Raw genomic sequence first — 16041 nt, 5'->3', positions numbered from 1 at the left:
ATATTTATTGCTATATCAGGCACTGGCTGTCAGCGATGTTTTTGGTGCCACTCATCATAATAGAAGAACTGACGCAGGAGAGTGAGGACGGTGCCACGTTTCACCATTGCACCATAGCTTGGCACCATTATCTTTCAACAACACTAAATTTAATCTGTTTTCCCAGCTGCAAGACACTGAAGGTTGGTTTTTTTTCAACACCAGAGTAAGCTAAATTTTAATTATTCTGTTTAATTCTTGCTGTGACACTGTGTTCAGAATACAGTAATGATCAAAAAAATCAATTCATCTAAATCAAGTACTAGAACTGCATTTCATTTGGGAGCTGAATTGCAGGTCTTGGGCATATAGATTTCATGTAGACTTTAGATATATACATTTTTTTAATGGCCGCTCTTAACTCTTGAACCTTGTGGAAAGTTACTGCGAAGATGCCAGAGGTCAAAATGATACAGTTTGTGCTTTGGTTCGCTAATACCATTAAGATATAAGAAATGACTCATATAAGAATGATACATTTTGGGAAATCCACTGCCCTCTCGCCAATAGTTTATTTATATGAAATCAGTCCTAGACTCATGGAGCAGGTACAAAGTAATGACAAATCAACAGACGTTTTTTAGCCAAACACTAACTACCATACAGTCAATGATACTCCTCAGAGAATGTGCTCTCTTTGTTGGATTATAAAGAGCTCATCAGTCCACAGCCAAAATACATTTGTTATCTGCTGCTGTGTTATGAACCTTTCAAACCCTAGAAAGTCATTTGGGAGATATCTGTTTTCTTTCTGTTCCCCCCTGAGTCAAAATTAAACAAGCAGAGGCAGCTTTCAGTTGATGTGCTCCACAGATCTGGGAAAAAATCTCCCAGAGAACTCGAGCGCTACGTCAACTCTGAGTTCCTTTATTTTTTATCTTTAAAAAGTCTTTATTATACTACTTATAATTTACTTTTTAATTGAAATGTACCTCTTTAAACCCTCTTTGATATGATGCATTATATATTTTATGTAACCCAGATTGAATTGCTTTTATGTTAAAATGTGTTCTGTAAATGTATTTTGCATTCCCTTATGTGGGTCATATTCTGTAAAATAGCTTTCTTGAAAAATTTAAAGCTAGTTCACAAAATGTAAAAACTACATGTGTACTACAGAGGATGTCACCGACGAAGATAACACTGGATTTGCAAGTGTCGATGTTGATTTAACGTCAACAGAAGGGCTCTTATTCTGGAAAAATAACGGATCCTTAATGTTGAACCAGTGTTTGACATACCTGTCCCGTTCGATCTGAATTTTGCTGAATTGAAACGTCGTGGCAAATAAAGAACAATCAACAAAGATGAAGCTGGGTACGCGACACGAGTCACGAGTAACATAACATATAATGGGGGAAAAGAGGTTAATCAATTATAAAATAAGATTTACAAAACAAAAAATAAAAAGACAGCAAATGAGGGATGAACGAAAAAACAATGTCTTACCCATTTCTCTGAACCCAAGATAAAAACAGAATCTTTACAGCAATGCATTCGTCTCTTAGTTTTTGGACGAGGAATTTATATTTTTATGTGGCCACAAAGTAATCATAGTGTAGAAATCTCCAGCTGAGCTTTAAGCAGCTACGAAACTACCCGATATATTGAACATCTATCACGAATCGTTTACTCTAAAGAGGAGGTATCGTTGCATTAAAAACAGGCTCCGTGAGTGAGGAATGAATCTCCTAATAATGGGAGACATGATGTTTGTGATATCTTCCCAAAATCTAGGCCGAAGCCTCTCCCTGGAGTTAACCGACCCCGACATGGTCTCAGCTCCATTTAAAATTATTATTTGAGCCCCATTAAATATAGTTTTCTTTTTTATTGCATTATTTTGTGATGTTTTCTTGGGTCAGCCTGTTGCAGCTTGTGAACCGTGTAGACATTTTCAAAATGTAAGACATTTCACTTGGTTCACTTCAAAACCATTTTACTGCGAAACCACAATATTCCCTTTCTCATTAGCCTCATCGTGAACCTCGACCGGCAATAAACTTGATTGACTTAAGTGGTGCAAGCCAAGAACATTTATTGCAATCTTAATTGAGAGGGATTAAAAGTAAGTGGTGTAGGTTACTTCAAATAAGTGCAGCGTGTCCAAGGGAATTGAATTACAAAACCGCTTCTCACCTTGTCCCGTAACACGAAACCCAAACTTTACGTCGAGAAATGTGGACCTGGCACAAACAGATAACCCTCCCTCCCTCGTCAGCGTCACCACAAACCACATGATGCCTGCCTTCCTTTACTTTAAATTAATCCAACGCTTATTTGCGGATCAACATGAGCAATCACAGGAGCCTGCTTAATGTGGGAGTAGGGACATGTATAACCGTGACACAGATGAGGAGATGGAGGACTAATCGCAGCTCAAGTGAGGCTTAGTCAGTCAAGCCCTCATCACCCTTATTTTCTCTCAGCTGCTAATATAAAATAATCTTTTCATATTGTGTTTCCCCACAGCCTAATGTGGAGTCTTTCTTAAGTGTGAGTAATCTTAGCTCACAGTTACTGCTGTTCAATCAGTGGAGGGGGGGCTTAGGAATTGAGGGGTCATCCTTAGGTCAAACTGTTGCCTCTAATGAATTTCTCCCATGTTAACTTTAATGTTCCTTCCTTGTTAACCATCCTGGTCTCTCTTGGTTGAAGTGATCCGATCTTCTCGCGCCACCCAAGCTGTATATATCATGTAATTGTGGAACTCTTGCCTCCAGCAGCATGAACATATGGCCGGGCGATAAAACAACCTTGAAACGGGATCGTGGTGAAATTAATTTTGATAACGACAAAAAGTGTTTGATATATGACAACGCACGCACACACACATACGGGGTAGAAATAGCCGCGAGAACTTCCAGTCAAAGTCTCTTTTGGTAAAATGATCCACTCTTTTTGTGGCACGTTTCCTGAGCAGAGCACAATTCAAAGCTGTATATACCATGAAAGTTTGGAACTCAACCTCCAAGCGCGCTTGAAAGCAGAGCTGGGGCGATAAAATTTATCTCAAAACAGGATTGCAATAAAATTCAGGTTTTTGACATGTGCACCTGACAACAGACGTCAGACATACGCACAACTGCCAATCAAAGGCTATAACTAGACAACTCTGTTTTCATCTAAAAGCACGGCAATTCTGCCACCCACGTGGTGACCCCTGGTAACCTAAGGACAAAGAACTTTTGGTCGAAGTTGACATAGTTACACACATTCACTGCCTGATTGACTTGCCTATCAGCTGTTAACAACTTGCAGTTTTACCTCATTGGTCTCAAAACAGACATCATTGCTCTTACTTTTGTTGCTTTGGTACCATTTTTGCTCTGTGGTTAGTATAGTAATCTGCCACTAAACGACTGCACTTACATTTTTAGGTTTATTAGTATGGCAGTAATGGCAGACTAATTCTGAAATGGAACTCATCTGAAACAGATCATTTTTATATGAAAATGCTCTTTTTTTTAATGAAAATGTAGTCATATGGATGTAGCCATGAGTTGCCAGGGAAGACGGCGAAGCAGAAATTAAAGAAGGTGGACAGTAAAGGGAATTCAATTTAGCCAGTCTACAAACAACATTGGTTGTTGGTGCCAACCAGGACTGGAAAGACAACTAATCCTCCCATGGGACAAATTTGTCATGGACGAGCACTAGACCTAACCTTAACCTATGGAGATAATGAAAAGTGTGTTCATGCTAGCCTAACTAGTGGTCACTAGCATTGTCAGCCAACTTAAATACTGTTAAATATAATAAATTATATCGTGATCATGTGCTTTGCCATGTCTCCCGGCCCTGTGTGAGCATTATCTCTATCTATTAGCCTTTCACTGCAGACACAGGTCAGTCAAATCATTTAAAATAAGACACCGAGTTTAACGATGTGACGGATGAGTGCAACTATGAGAGCGGAGAATAACTTCAGTAATCTCTCAGATGCTTTTTTATCTATGAAATGTGGTGATACTGATACGACTGTTGGCCGGATTATTAATGGTTTTAGGCCAACCTCTAAACCGATGACTGTTATTGGAACATAAAACAGAGGTCTGGGTAACATTTGGTTCACCCCACAAGATTTTCCCTTTCACATTTTGGCTTCTTCGTTGATAAAATGGGTGAGACCGACGAGAATGGCTAACAAGGGAAATTAAACCATTTGTACTCAAGATCATTTTTATTTAATGATGAGTGTTGGCCGTTGACCAGTAATAGATTTTTTTCAGAACCTCTGAAACAAAATAACAGTCAAATATTCCACCACAAAGCACCACATTTTTCCAATTTCTGTTGTCATCTGTTTTTGCTTTAAAAACTGCACCTATCCACGAGCACAATCCACTGGAGTCTCAATTGGACGAGGAAATGCTACACATTACGTTCAGTGGATGCCTTTATCCAAAGCAATCTACAAGTGACGTATACTGCTGGCGCAGCCGTCAAGAGCAACTTGGGTTCGAGCATTATTGTCCGGAGAGACGCAGTGATACAGGGATCCATGAGTGAAAGACGACCTACCACTGAACCGATGCTGGAAACTCTCAGGGGGTTGTGGATAATATGTAAAACAGGGTTTCCCACACCTTTTGTTGACATCAAATTGAAGAAATTTCCAAGGACGGACTGAGTGTTCTGATACAGCTTAAGATAAGAGCGTTAGGGATCTTCGTCAAAGTCAGTCTTTGTCATTTTCTTTGGTGAGCCAGGTCTTGGATTTCCCAGCCATCACATAATTTTGCTCCCTCTTGCTTAACGTTATTCACTCATTGTTCTGCATAGAATCTCACGTCAACAGCAGAGAGAGACAGAGAGACACAGTACACCATGTCCACAACACAACACCAGTAATTAGGACAATGATTTGTTCTGCGTAGGCCTAGTCTACATACATCAAGCAATGCAGGGCTCATGACGTAGCAAGCACATCATTCAAGCACTTTCAATGACCCATGTCTAAAAATTGTGCACATTATAGAGTGAAGCATTGTGGTCAAATATTCTAACCATTCATGGTAGACTCACCACAAGCTACAAGACTGTGAAACAATGTTTAATGCCGAAAGTAGATGCCACAAGTCTTAAATTTGCCAATGTCTAGGGGAAAAGCACTGCACTACTCATAATCTGCTGGTGTACTATTGACATAATCTGATTGTTGGAGCTGGCTGTTGGGTTTAGCGCAACCCTGGAAACAGTGTTAACTTATGTCATCTGTGTTTACATCATTCACCCTAACATTTAAATTTGTGTGATGTGCCGTTTCTTCACATCTTGGAACGGAGTCTTGTACCTTTGCCCTTACTTTACTTCCCAATATATTTTTGCTCTCAATCAAATGTTTTGTGGTCACGATTCATCTCTTCGCTGATGAGCCAGGCTTAAAACTCTAAAAGGATTATTTTTGAAACATCAGCAGCAAAAATTAATGATGGGAACATTTACTTCTGGAACCAGTGATGCTTTTAAAAAGTGGCAGTCAATGCTGCACTCTATTATTTTCCATAATCAATCAAATCAAAGGCAACGTTAGGGTCTGTATGTGAGCTGCATTACAGCATCAGGGATTTTCCTGGGTGGTTAAAGTAATTAGATATTGATATATTCATATCAAGCGCAGTCTTTCTACCAGCACTGTTTTGTTCTTGTGAATTTGACACAAGATAAACCAGAATTTCTGGGAAGGTAGGCATGATGCAACCGCATTATTCAATTTCCTGTCGGACATCTGTGTTTTCAGATTAGTCTTTGGTGTTTGCTCGCCATCATTCCTCACAGACAATAAGAAACAAATACAGCAGTTGGCCAAAAGGACAAATCTGTTATAAAAACACCTATGAAACATTTTTCTCATCCATGCTCTCTTTGTGTTCATATGTTGCGGCGTGTCTTCTTGGTGGATTTGTTTTGGATGGTACGCTGTCCTTCATGTGTTTTTATAAAATGGATCTCACTGTGAGCTGCCTTTGTGTTTCTTGAACTTCACACGGTTGTCTTTCCCAGTTTTTTTGGTTGTAAGTGGAAGCATCAGGGTGACCGTCCTTTCATCTTTCCTCTTAGCGTTTCCTCTCATACATTTTTAGGATTACACCTTGTAGAGATATTTGTCCACCCTTCCTTCCTCCAACAAACCTCATCCTTATCCACCTTTTATCTTTTACTATCAGCTCCTGCAGCATTCTTCTGCTTTATCGCCCCTCACATTTTATGCCTCAACAACACACTGCCTGGAATAAGTACAAAAAGCACGCCGTTTTCCTGAGGGGCCATGATATTGAGTCATCTTTTCGGTTAGGGATGATGTCATCCCCAAATTCTGCTTAAGAGTTACCTGATTTGGGTCATTCATCCATGACAGACGCCATGATAAAAACACTGAGCAGTCCTGGGACTGTCTTTAAAATTGCATAGGCCTACATTACTGGCGTCTCTGCTCTTTCTTTTTTCTCCCCCAAAGTAATGGCCTTGCTTTGTTCACTCAGCAGCATGCTATATGCTGAAAGGCCAGATGGTCCGACTTAGTTGGTACACGAAAAGGACTGAAAGAATATGAATATTTCACTCTATTACAACTGCATATTCAGGCTTGTATATTGTGTGTGCCTGCACGCATGCAAGCCAATGTGTGGGCTGAGAAAGAGGAGAGGAACAGCAGACATAAGCGATTGCTTCACAGACAAAGTCTGTTCCTTTGGAAAGACACGCCAGCTATGGGAATTCATTGTCACAAGGAACGAGGCTCATCGCTGGGCCAAAGTTCATTTCACACAGCTCGCTGGTATATGGGCCATGCATGAGTTCCTTTAACGGCAGCTGTGTTTACGTCCAGATTAGATTGATACAGGAAAACAGGCTGCAGTCCTGACAAAGTCTTCTTCTTTCCCTCTGCTGCTTTCATCTCACCCCTATGTTCCAGAGCGACACCTTGGTTTGAAAGGTTTAATCCTTTGAGAACCATGAATTCATTGAAATGATGGCAGGAAGTGGAACTCTATTCTCTGTGTTTGTCCAGTGGCTCCCTTTTCAGCTCCAAGTAGGTGTGCACATAATCACAGAGAGACTACCGTTTATCACTTAGATTTGACAGCAACAGACAGAGGTTTTGTACCACAATTGACACAGTTGGCCAGGGACAGCTATCGAAAGCCTTACTGGTCACTACCAAGGTATCAATAAGCACTTTTGTTTAAACTTTGTATTCCTTGAAAATCAGCTCCCATCCATTCTCAACCATCCCCAAAAACGTTGCACGCTGAACTTTTATTCTCCAGCATTTTGGCAGACAAAAGATGCAAAGTTCTGGTTTCAACTTTCACACAAATAAAGGGACTTTTATCATGTGTGAAAATGCAGTTGCAAGTAAAAGGGGGGAAACACTAGCAACTTAACCAAACAGAACGAACACAGCAGTTGCTGTCAAATTTCAAATTTATGTGCTAAATCATTCAAATGGACCTTAACAAAATAAACACTACCCCATGTGATAGTACCAGTATACTTATTATGCAAAGTTCAAACCAAAAAGAACTTTCCATCAGTGTTGAGTCAAGTTTTGTACAGTATATTCTTTAATAATAACGCAATTTAGCTCTGTAAAACTCCGATATTCACATCCATCTCCACAAATAAAGCTATAGCATTTAATCTACATTAAACTCAAAAAACTCAGACTTTTAAAATTTATATAGTATACATCATATATTTGTAGTGCAAAAAGTGTGTAACGCAAGGAACCCGATCAAATCTGATCATGTAAATTACTATGCAGCACTGATATATAGACAAATGATAATAGACAATTAAGACAAATCCTTGCAGTGACTCTGTTGTTAATGTTACAGTTCCCTTTCCCCTTTAAACCCTTAAAGCCATTGAGGCTAGAGTGATGAATGTCCTCATAACCACAGCGGATTTCAGAGCTCAGCAGAGGAAGCGCAATCAAACCTCGGCGGCTCACAAAGCCAGCGAGAGGTGAGAGTGCTGCCCTTAGCCTGACAACTGAAAGGAGTGTCATTAAAAACACTCACCGTGTTATGGTTTAGTTTAAAAGTACAGCAAAGTGTGTTATGTTTATAATGTACTGCAGAGGTCACAGGGAAAAGACTCAGACTGGTCTCAAACAAGAGGACACAGGAGGGGGGAAATGTTTGAGGATGGCAGAAGCAATTAGCTTCCTCAGGCTACTTGGAGTTCAGGCGTTTTATGTTTCCATTTCACCCCCGGCAATAAATGAGGAACACGATTATTCCATTTTCAAATAAAGTTCACCCTCGGTGTCATTGACACTCATAAAATGCATGCATGAGTCACTCACGATTCCCCCAACCAAAAAAATTGGATGGTTTCAAAATGAGACAGAATGTCCACGAGCAGAGACCAAGCCATTGACACCAGTTTATGAACTCCAGCAAATGGTTATTACACCAAAAGGCGGACTTTTCGTACCGTTGGGTCCTCACCCTTCAAACGTCTGACCTCACATAACTATTCCAAAAATGAGGCATTAAAGGCCCTCTGCAACAATACACAAGCACAATATTTAAGGGATCATGTGTCCACTAAGGGCCTGTCAGGAAGGACATTAAACATATATATAAATATCAAAAATGTTCAAATTGACTCTCATTTCACAGATTTCATTTCTTTTCTGTCAATTTCTCGTTCTGCTTTCTCTCTACATCCAGCGTGCCTCCTTTCGCTTCCTTCCTACTTCACTGCCCGAAGCCCCATTTCCTCACTACCGCCACACCGAGCTCCACCCAGTGCTTTTTACTTTTCCAGCTGTCAGTAATCGTGCAGGTGTCTGATTGGCCGACAAGCCCAGCTGCTGGCTGATGGGAAGGCTTGTGCATGTACAGCTGCGGGAAGGAAGCTGGACTGTAGTCAAAAGGGAACAAGGTGACAATCACACACACACACACACACACACCACTCCCACGAACCTCCAGCACTCGAACAGCCAAAGCGTCACTTGAAAGGAAGGGATTAAAACAACCCAACTTCCATATCCTTCCCTCCGCCCTACCTCCTGTTAATCACCATCGGTAGCTTTTTCATCATCATTATTATTTGTGCATACAATTCTTTGTTAGACAGAGGAAATTTGTCAAAGGCTGAGAAAGTCAGTGGATGATTTCGCTCGGCTACTATTAACGGAACTGTAGGTAGGAAATGTAATTGAAAATAACTGCGGTATGTCATCAAACAATTAAGGCAACAGTGATCTTACAGTTTTAGCTGTAGTTATTATTTGTTGATGAAGTGTTTCAAGTCAGACAGGTTAAATGTTAGCAAACCTAAAATGTCTCAAAAATGTCTTGACCAGAGGAAAAGCAAAGGTCTTAGCAGACAGATGTTGATGTGGCTGATTTTCTCTGGGACAGGCCAAGTAACCGAGCTTCAGCCAAGCTCTCTATTGTTCACTTAATTAGTAGAAATATAACGTGTAGTAGTTGCTGACACTAGAAAGGGACAATGTTCTTAATCAATTCTTTTTCTTCTGCTTTAACCTCAACATTGTTAGTTATCTCTTATGTGCGAGTCCTGTTAAAGACGTGATGTCCTGTTTTGGCTCAGCACTCAGCAGGTGAATTGCGTGCATGTCTACATCTGTGCATCTAACCATGTGTGATAGATCTGAACAGAGCAAATGAACTCAGACAGCCCTTAAATGGACAAACACCATCAGTCTTGACTTGACCCCGACAATTCGTTCAACTCCACTGCTTCATATCTCCGTACAGCCACAGAACAAACAGTCAAGCTTGTGGGAGACCCCCTGTGGTTTTCTTGCCCACTAAATTCCATTACAGTGAACACACAGTGCTCCGCGAGCTTCAACACAGTCTCATAAAACTTGCAGATTGCATGTTGTGGACAATATGACGTCTACTCCCCCACCATGATGAACTGCATGGCAATAGAACATTTTGGACTATAAAGTAGAAAGAATGACTTGGACACACAAATGGCCAGTTGATCTGCCAGTGAAATCAAACTTAATCATCATTCACTTAAATGCAAATCAATATTTTTCAAATGAGCTATGAATCAAATGTAATGTGCACTGGGTCAGACTGACATGATCCCAGGGAGAGAATAAAAAAAACAATCCACAAACTGCGCTCAGCATTTCAGAATTTAGTAGCTCAATGTTTTAGGAACTTCATTTTCAGCAGGCGCACATAGGTGCTTTAGCTGCCTGCCAGAACTCACAGAGCCAACAGTAAGCATCTAGCTGGTCTAGCACTTACCAAGTGGCAAACCGCCAAGGCCACCCATGAATTTGTTTTTAAACTCGAGTTCATTATCTTGGCTAGTTATTTACTGGGGGTTTTTTTCTTTAAAACCGAAAGTAACCATACTTGAAAGTGTGGGATTTGGCCTGACTGCGCGCTCATCGACTGCATGTCCACATACACCACATGCAACCATGGAAGGAACTCGGATGGAGCTTCATTCCAGGTATACTATGCTGTAAACACCGCACTGCTCCATCCTGTCAGGCATTATAAACTAGGAAACTAGTGACTGAAACCATAAACCTCTCAGGAATGAGGTGCAAACAAGGCATAGACTTATAGACAAACATACCAACTTATTTTTGCAACCACAGGTGTTATACCCCAATTGACAACCAGCCTTGATGGTACAGGCTGCAGAATCATGATTTGGCTGGTGGCATTTTTATATTCTGCAAACAGAAGTTTAGAGGCATCACTTAGAACTGTCTATCAAACTATTTGCAACCAGCAGAACCACCCCCCTGGTGGCTATTTTAATGTGTACAGTTCACTGGCACTTCCACACTGGCTTCACTTTTCCCCCCATTACAAACCAAGATGTGCTTTTCCTTAGGAATTAAGAATTTTCAAAACGGATTCAAAATATAAGGGAATGACAATGAAGGTGATACTTCAGTTTTAGTTCAACCCTCGTATACAACTATGTTGAGGCTGGATGCAGTGTAGCTTATAAACCTCTCCTAAAGTACATATAACGTTTATTTTCATTCAAAGTTGCACTTTGAGGATGGTTGGATTCTTCTTCCTTCTAGATTCCCTTAAAGATTGTGAATGCCAACTGCCACTGAGCACCATGGCCAAAAAAAACTATGGGAAAAGAGGAAGGTTGTAAAGAAAGTGTAAAAAAGAAAGAAGCTAAGAGGGAGGCAGTAATGCAACACGGAGGATGCCAACTGCTGTAAAAAAAATAAAATAAAATAAGAAATCGTTTCACTTTAAATAGTTGCTTGAGTCTATAAAGACAGGGTGAAAATGAACGATAGGTTGAATGACTGGCAGCTCTGCTCAGACTCTGCTTCCAAATCATGTCAACCAGCACAAGATGGTAGCACCCACAACCAAGATATTTGAGATATAATTTTAGTGATGCAAGTGATGAGTAACAATGTGTCGCACATCATAATGTCTCAAACCTAAATTACATATTGCATTCTGGCCCATTACCAAGATTTTTTTTATTATTATTATTTTCCATCAACTCTGGATTTAAGTCAATTAAATTCCATTAGGACCACAAGCCCCAGCTTACAACTAGCTTATTTATAAAGCGTGGAAGTGTCACATTCCTCCAATTGTGAGCTGTCAAATCTAAGTAAGACCAGATGATTATGATTTAGCTCAGGTTTGGACTGCAAATTGCTCAGAAAAAAAAAAAACATTAATTGGGTTAATTATATTATTCCTGTGTGATGTTTGAATTGGCTCGTGCGTCGCAGCTCGTGTGTGGGCCTACAGTTTGCTGTGACCTGTGAAGCAGGGAGGTTATTTTGCCACATATTCTAATGAGAATAGTTAATGCATTGTCTCAATTAAAATGTGTCAACATTTATTACATGTGAAGGAAAGAGAGAGAAAAAAAACACTCAACAGACACTGAGATAAGTTCATTATCATCAGCATAACATGTAACCATCACGTACAGGTCATAGCAGTCCAGCTTAGTTTTTTTTTACCGAAACTAAGCTGTAAATTCTCAGCTGGATAAGTTTTATTATAGAGACTTAGTGAGAGTTACTGTAGAAATCTTTAAAATTGCAACTGTAACATTGCACCAGGGTTCCCACACCTTGGTTGACATCAAATTCAAGGACCGAATGTTCTGACACAGCTTTAGATGGGAGGGTAAAATGTAAGAGACACTTCAGCCATGGCGTCCACTTTTCTTGATTTACAGCATGCTCTGTATCTGGGCAAGTGACTGTCCTTGGGATCTCGGAGAGGAGAGTCTTTGTAATTTTCTTTGGTGAGCCAGAGATTGTGGAATTTGCCTTTTCTTAAGCATTAGCATCGGGGGGCATTTACCTAAATAACAACTTTACTTCTTTCTTGCACAAAATTCAAGTGCTTTCAATGACCCATACAGTATCGTTATAGGGGGATCTTCTCAAACTGGCAGGGCCCTTGAAATGTTTTGGTTTTTTTCAAGGATTTCAAGGACCCATGGGAACCCTGTTGCGCCAACCAAATTCCTCTAAACCTGAACCACGCTTTTGAGCATACACACACACGGTAACAACATTGCTCACGACATCCACTTCACTTCTTTGACAACCATTATGTTATCATTATCAACTTCATTAAGTCAAATTAGAGAAAGTGTCATTACACAGTTTCTAATTCACAGTGAGGTGTAACACTGACGATCGCTTGAAGCCAAAGTCTGATTGCAAATAGTTCAAAACTATTTCCTCCACTCATAAATCTAGTCAGTTTGCAGATGTTAGCTTTCCAAAACATAAGTCATCAACCAAGGGGGAATTAGACAAGAGTTGTCAAGAGATGTTGTGCTTTTGGCAGCGAAGTACATCACAAATGTGTTTTTAACAACCTTCTAACAGCTTCTTACCTGCGGGACCGTTCTTTGTCCAGTAGTTAAGTATCTTTGGGATACATCGGTTTGACAAGATGCAAATTTTAATTTAAAAAAATAGAAATTTGTCATTTGAACGATAGTTATGTTATCGTAAACGCAGACACAATATTCTCACTAGTTGCAGCGGCCCTTGTTATTCAACTTAATATTTACTCAGTAAGCCTGTACAGTTCCTGAAATATTTATGGCAGAAATAATTTCTTGCACTGTGGGTGGACCTGGGTTGGCAGAAACGTTGAGGGTAAATGCTGTGCAAAATTCCAACAGTTCAAGCCCTTATTTAAACTGCGAATTTCAAGCAAAGAGACGATGATTATTGTGGACTTGTTTAAAGTCATTTGACATCTTGAATGATTTTAATAAAATATTAAACATTTTATGAATGCAACTGACAGAGAGCAAGTGAATATAAAGGGAAGGGGATGTAAAGACTGGCCACCACACCCTTGGCAGATGTTGATGGAGTATATGGACTGTCTACAGCATGGGTGTGTCTTTCCTATTACAGCCTATTGATCAGTTGTGTTTTCCCAGACTTCATTCATAGAAAAATTGAAAACAGCTGCACCATCTGCCTCCTCCTTTGCCAGGATGTGTGTACAGGACATATTTTTGGAGTAAGTACAAACGTCTCTTTCAACCAATATTACCTGCCAAACAGAGGACAGATGTCAAATACAATTTTCCCCAACTCTATTCTGGTCAATATCAAGTAGAAATGTGAACATTAATGAGTATAATTGACTAATTGTGAGTGAGTCGGGATATTATCCTTTAAATGGTACTTGTGACATTTTTTTGGTGTAAAAGTGTGTGAATTAGTCAGTCGACTTCCAAATTTAATTCTTAAAGATTAACATCCTGTTCTAACCCACAACCAACCACCACAAGTCTTCTGAAGTTGGTGCCTTGCGTTGTATTTTGGCAGTTGATACTGATGAACTTTTAGTCCAGTCTTTTGGCATCAAATGTGTTCGACTATGCCAAAATGTTGTATTCTACTCATTTTGGTTCAGTTTTAATCAGACATAGGTAAACTTTCTTCCTACATATCCATTCCATCACCTACAAAACATATTCTTTGTGGGTCACGAGGGCAGCCACAGATAATTCCACCTGACATCGGGTGAGAGGGAGCAGGCACGCTATACAGGTAACTGGCCTATGCAGGTCACAGGATCAACACACAAGGCAAACAACCATTCGAAGTCCCATCGCAGAGAGTAACTGGAGGAAACCCAGACGGAGAGAGAACGGGGAAACTCCACACAGCAAGGCCTCGTGACAAACTCGAAGCCAAGGCTCTCTTTGTGTACAGATACCATGGTTACAGGTGTCTGTGGCAGGGTGTTCATATCACTCTCTTCTGCAGTACAAATCAACTCACCTCAATCAATCAGGATAGGATTTCTCCTTAACCTATTCTGGCAGAGGTGTTCCTTCAGAGCCATCACTCACCTGACTCACTTGTCCACAGAGTTTAGTTTAAGAGGAGACACCATTTCATTGCACATTGCATAACATCAACACTCGATACGTTACAGAACACCAATACCAACTCCAGTCCGACTAAGCATATACATGAAGGAGCAATCGGACAATGAATCCCATTATCCAGGTATATTAGTCTGACAAAGACTTGATTTTATTTTGACTAATGTGACATTAAGAAAACCAAACCATTGTCTTAGTCTGACTAAAATGGGACTTTTAGCATGCATGTAAACATACTGACTGAGATCTCTGAATAGCAAGTATTTAGAGTGGACATTGCACATACATTGCAGTGTATGGAGGTCAACCCCTGTGCTTTACTTCCAGACTAATTAGTAACTTTATTTAAATATGCTACATGGCCAACCCAAAGCCAAGCAGAAAGACAACTTGCCTTGTAACTGAATGAGACGCCAGTTTGTGTCCCCACCAGGTCAAGGCCTGAGCAAGATACCCAATCCCCAATGCTCATTGTAAATTGGACACCCAAAACATCTAGTGTACTCCTTGTTGCCAGTTCAGATAAATGGAAGGATTGAGCCAATTATACAATGCTGCAATACATGCATGAATAATGTGGCATGTCTTGCATTTTATACACTTAATCCTAATCAATAACTTGTTTACTAACTGACTCTGTCAGATAATTGTGTTAGCTACTGATAAGGGACACATAACTTTGTGTTTATTATTAACAGAACCACATTGTGCTGCTAAATCATCATCTACACAGAGCAACAGAAGAGACTGTTCTATCCATCACGAGGTATGACGAGTGATTCCACAGATGCAGGTTGCTGAAAACTTTTCTCCAATGAGACACGTAATGTTGTTATTAAAAATTAAAGAAGAAAAGTCTTATAAGACAATACTACTGTTAAATAAACACTGGCGACTAATCTTGACATTGCCAGCAGCGTTCAGCCTGAGCGGTAGGTGTTGCTACGATGTGACAGCAACAGTAAGGCTGCGTGGAGTTGCAGCAGAGTTGTCCGAGCCAGTGAGGCTTAGGAAAAAGAGACGTGAACCTCGTGCTCCCGCTGTGCACTTCAGAACTCCAGCCCCATCACATGCGTCATTCTCCTCAGCCTCTTGATGCTGGATCCTCCAATGTCCAACCTCGCAGACCTCATAAGAGATAACGCTCCGCTTTTGTTAAAATAGCTTTTCAGCCTTGGCAGCTTAAATCAGCCATATACGAATTGTTCAATGGGAATAAATCCCAGAGACATCAAAGCTGGGAGCAAATTGAATATCAGGAAATTTGTGCGTTTTTTATCCGAAGATCTGTTTCAAGGCTTAGGGAGTCGGAATAGCCCATGACTGGCAGGAAGGCTATTAACAAGACAGTGCAGATACAGGAATATTAAAGCCTCTGACCTAATCGGGTTTTAAGATTTATATAAATATTATAAGTGAATTGGGTGCATTTAAGTGCACTTGGTTTCCAAGTCCAAGTAACATTCATTTTATTAAGAAGCTGAAAAATAGATCAAACTCTCTTCAATCCTGAACGGTCTAACCCGAGTTTTGAGTCTGCTTCTTGTCATGTATTCCTGTTTTATTGCATGTTATCATCCTTTGCTGGCAAAGTGATTAAAGTCGATG

The sequence above is a fragment of the Microchirus variegatus genome (assembly GCF_963457635.1).
Source record: "Microchirus variegatus genome assembly, chromosome: 16".
Lineage (NCBI taxonomy): Eukaryota > Metazoa > Chordata > Actinopteri > Pleuronectiformes > Soleidae > Microchirus > Microchirus variegatus.
Note: the sequence above shows the minus strand (reverse complement) of the source record.